We start from the raw sequence: 4995 nt of genomic DNA on the forward strand, positions 1-4995 counted from the left end.
CTTGAATAGGAAAAAGACATCAATAAAAAATTGAGGAAATCTGAGTGAAGTCTGAAGTTTAATTAGAATTAGTACACCAATCTTGATTTCTTAGTTTTGATAGTTGTGCCATGGCTATGTAAGCTGCTAACATTAGAAGAAGTGAGTGAAGGGAATAGAGGACTCTCTGTGCTACATTTACAACTCTGCATATCTAAAATTGTTTCAAAATAAAAGTTAAAGAGTCCAAAATTCTTATACAGATGGTTTAAATTTTTACTAGTGTATTTCATTAATTGAAATAATCATTAAATTCCTATTTTTCCATAAAAGATGTAAAATTTCATATGCCATTTTAAGTGTTTAGAAGATAGTTCTGTCTCTTACTCTTCATCCCTTTAGGATTCTGAAAGGCTCTCTTCTTCACCAAATGTTAGTCAGGCTCCTCTGAGCTCTCTTTTTGAATAGACCATGTCTCAGAGTCCACTCTTAGTTCTGCCTAGTCCAGATGTAGCAAGAATCTTTCTAAGTCAGTTTTATAAGAATTCCTATATCCTAGATATTTGACTGCCCTGGCTTTACTTTGGCAAAAATTCTGTTAAGTTGATTTAGCAAGGATTTTCTTAGTGATTTTCTATCCACAGACTTTCTCATTCTGCTTGTTGGCTACAAATCCAAGACTGTCTTTGTTATATTCAGAATTGAGTTCAGATTGATCTCTCTCCCCTATTGTGATAGTTTTGGCATCTGTTGCAAGAGTCCTAAATTAAGTCTTCCTTACTGTAATACCAAGTGTCAGCATGATGTTTTTGTTTACCAGTTCCTTAGAGTAAGTCAGCACAATCAACACGGCAGCAAACTCAGCTGACCTACAACATAAAAGGCATCAACCAGCTGAAAAGTCAGGTGACTCAGAATCTTTTGTCATCTCAGTCCTCCTCCTCTAATGCACTGGACTTGCCCCATTTCCCGAGAAGTGTTTCTATTTCCACACCTTTAATCTCCTTAGAGAGCCCTTCCAGATGAGCTTTCCCTGAACCCTGCGCCTTACCTTGGTTTAGTTCTGATTTAGCTCATTTCAATATCCTGATCATGACTTAGTCTTAATTAGGATTGCACTAAACAGGTAGAAATCTAAAGCACTATGGATATTTGAATAACTATATATATTTAAATGACTATATATATTTGAATATATATATTTGAATAACTATATATAACTAATATATATTTGAATATATATATATTTGAATAACTATATATGTATTTATATATTTATTTGAATAACATATGAAAACTCATATTTGAATAACTATATATATTTGAATAACTATACATAACATATATATATTGGAATATATATATATTTGAATAACTATATATTTGAATAACTATACATATTTGAATAAATAATGTAGGGTTTCAAACAATTGCTTATGAATATATTTACTGCAGTGAACCAAGTGTTTGACAAATACATTCAAGCATATTAAAATACAATCTCAAGGAAACAAAACTAGAATATAATGTGTAAGCAAAATGGGACCCAATTTAATTGTAATGTAATATGTTGGCATGATCAAATGGGGAATTTCAGTGAAGAAGACTAACAAACAGCTGAAGAGAAAGACCCTGTCATTACCTAGGCAAGACTCTACTGGGAAAATGTTGATCAGTCTAGAAATTGCTCTAGTTCTTATGACCAGAAATATTCCCGGGAGCATGTAAGAACTGAGGGTTCAGTCAGATTTTGAGTTCAAACAATGGCTTCATAATTCAATAGTTCCTTATACTTCTATTTTTTATTTTGTAAATAGGAATAACAGTAGAACCTATCAGTCTTCTTCGGTCACTGCTATCTCCGGTGAATTAATGGGGGTAGACACATGGTAGGTGTTCAGTTAATATGAAAAATGAGAGTATTCATTATTGATAAAGGGAGCATCAATTTTGTAAGTGCTAAGAACAATGTCTGACTAAAAATAAACACATTCCACAATTTAGCTATTTGGTTCCTTTTAATCGCTATTTTTATTATCGAACTTTACTAGGTTGGAGAAAGTGTCCTTTGAAATTATCAATTCCCTTGTTTATTGTAAGAGACGTGATAAGAAAAATATTGATCTCTTGAGTTTATTTATACACTAAGGGAGAACTTGGTACATCATCACTTACCTATTATGCAGAGAGTATATTGTAATCTCAAAATTTTGCCTTTTTTATGTTATAAACTCTTGTGGTTGGTATGTGTCTGTGAAGGCTGGATTCAGCAAAGCTGAAAACACACCCCTGACCAGGAATGATTACTCTTCTTCCAGCCCATGCTCATTTGCTCCCTTTGATCTACATCTCTTCCACAATTTTGCTTCTGCTCTTCCCCTTCCTTTAATTTCCATCTTGGCTGGAATTAATGAGGTAAATTCTGTTTCGTCATTATATTTTTCCATTAAGATATTTTTTCCTTTTAACATTTTAATCACATTTAGATACACATTTGTTTTCTTCTTGTCTTCATTCTTTAGGATGCAAAAAATAACAACTTTTGCTTTCAATGAAAATAAAAATTAGAAACAAAGATCTTTGGTGTCTGGCATGGCCTGTAAAACAATTGTACAGCCCATATATGTTATCACATTTACCTCCCATTAGGAACATTTAGGACAAAAATTGTTTCATTTAGTTAGATAAGAATCAACTAGTATTGGAACCTTTGCAGGTTCTTTGGAAATTTGAATTTTAACGTACAATTTTTTTTAATCCAATTGATTTTTTCTCAATTGTGTAGTCTCATTGGGTATGATATTTCTCTCAAAGGAACAATAAGTTAATTCTTGGGAGCAGGAACAAATCTTACCTATTTCAATGGTTTGTGGCCCTCTAAAGCTCAACTCTATCTGAAAAAAACTTATCCCTTAGCATTTTTTAATTGAGTATTCTTGTGTATCACATGAGAAGCATTGACACTGAGTCCATGGAAGATACACAAAAGGTATATATCAGTGCTGCAAACCTATGGCAAATGGGTACTGAGTAGAGGACTTCTCAAGGTTTACTAGATGTCAAAGTCATATCATGAGAGGTGTCCACTGCATACGTATGTGCTGTCATTTGCCATCTCGTGGATGTTGCTTATGTCTGATCCTTAGCAATTCTGAAGGTGTTGTGGGCTTTGAGAATTAAAAATACTTTATATTATATTATCTAATTATACTGATATTGTTCAATACACCATTAATTGTTTCAGCACTGAAAAGAGAGCAATCTTGAATATCTAGCAGCTACTGAAGTCAAAAGTTTTCCCCCATGAAGCAAAATTAATAGTTGAGTGCACTAACAGTTAATGTTAAAAAATAATTTAAATTTTGACAGTCTTTAGCAGGTTTGAATGACTTTTAAGTATTTTATTATATTAGGTATTATTATATGTTTTTATAACTTGTTAATTTGGTCATGTAATTTGACACATTGCAATTTATATAAGTGAATAAATTAGATAAAAATCACTTTAAAATTTAGCTATGGAGTTAAGTTAAATATTCATGGGCTTTAAATTTAACTATTAACTTTTAGCTTAAAATGTTTGGTCATTCTTAACCCTCCATTGAATAAAAACATTAAACTTTATACTGCTTATATATAAAAAGGTGTGCATAGAACATCAGCAGATATATAGTATATCTATGTTATTAAATATTAGTGGGAATTTGAATTACAGAGAAATTTCTAAAAAGACTATGGGGAAGGAGAAGAGGAGGTAATAATGAAAAAGAAGTAGTTAAGAAACCACAGCCGTGTAGGGAGAGCATAAAAGAAAACAAAAACAGAAATAGAAAGTAAGAGAGGGGCATTCAGAAAATAGAAACTGGTGTGTTCCCTATTTAAGGTTATGCACAAAATAAGGTCTTCAGATAACCTAAAACCCAAAGTTGAGAGTCACTCTCTCAGCCAGCCCAGTAGCATCTGAAACATCCCCAATGGACTTGCCCTTTAGTTTACTGATGGCCATGATGGTGCTCAGCTGCAAGTCCATCTGCTCTCTGGTCTGTGATCTGCCTCAAGCCCACAGCCTGGGTAACAGGAGGGCCTTCATACTCCTGATACAAATGAGGAGAATCTCTCCTTTTTCTTGCCTGAAGGACAGACATGACTTTGATTTCCCATCATCAGGTGTTTGATGGCACCAGTTCCAGAAGGTTCAAGCTATCTTCCTCTTCCATGAGATGATGCAGCAGACCTTCAACCTCTTCAGCACAAAGGACTCATCTGATACTTGGGATGCGACCCTTTTAGACAAATTCTACACTGAACTTTACTAGCAGCTGAATGACCTGGAAGCCTGTGTGATGCAGAGGGTTGGAGTGGGAGAGACTCCCCTGATGAATGTGGACTCCATCCTGGCTGTGAGAAAATACTTTCAAAGAATCACTCTTTATCTGACAAAAAAGAAGTATAGCCCTTATTCCTGGGAGGTTGTCAGAGCAGAAATCATGAGATACTTCTCTTTATCAACGAACTTGCAGGAAAGATTAAGGAGGAAGGAATGAAAACTGGTTCAACATCATCTCACACTTTCATGAATTCTGCCATTTCTCATTTTTGCTATATCCATGACATGGGTTGAATCAAAATTTTAAAATGTTTTCAGGAACATTAAGCAACATCATGTTCAGCTGTACAGGCACTAGTTCCTTACAGATGATCATGCTGATGGATCTATTTATCTATTTATCTAAATAATTATTTAACTATTTATAATATTTAAAATCTTCTTTTCATATATCATGTATTCTTACTTTGTGGTTAATATAACAATACATGTTCTTTATATTTAGTCAATATATTACTTTGCTTTTTTCATTAAATTTTTACTATGGAAAACTCCTTGTATTTGTTTATTCTTTAAAATGAAACTCCAAGTCTGATTATTTAACCTGATTTAAAAATATATTATACAATTCAGTTACCTATTATTGGTTATAAGTCAAAATAGATTTTTCTATACCAGATTGTATGTTG

The 4995-nt window shown here is 33.1% G+C and overlaps 1 pseudogene; it reads left to right on the forward strand.

Moving 5' to 3' along the window:
- The first annotated feature begins 2235 nt into the window (after positions 1-2235).
- Positions 2236-4652, forward strand: LOC129490327 (interferon alpha-5-like; annotated as a pseudogene).
- The last annotated feature ends 343 nt before the right edge of the window (positions 4653-4995 follow it).

Source organism: Symphalangus syndactylus, chromosome 9, assembly GCF_028878055.3.
Source record: "Symphalangus syndactylus isolate Jambi chromosome 9, NHGRI_mSymSyn1-v2.1_pri, whole genome shotgun sequence".
In the NCBI taxonomy this organism is placed as follows: domain Eukaryota; kingdom Metazoa; phylum Chordata; class Mammalia; order Primates; family Hylobatidae; genus Symphalangus; species Symphalangus syndactylus.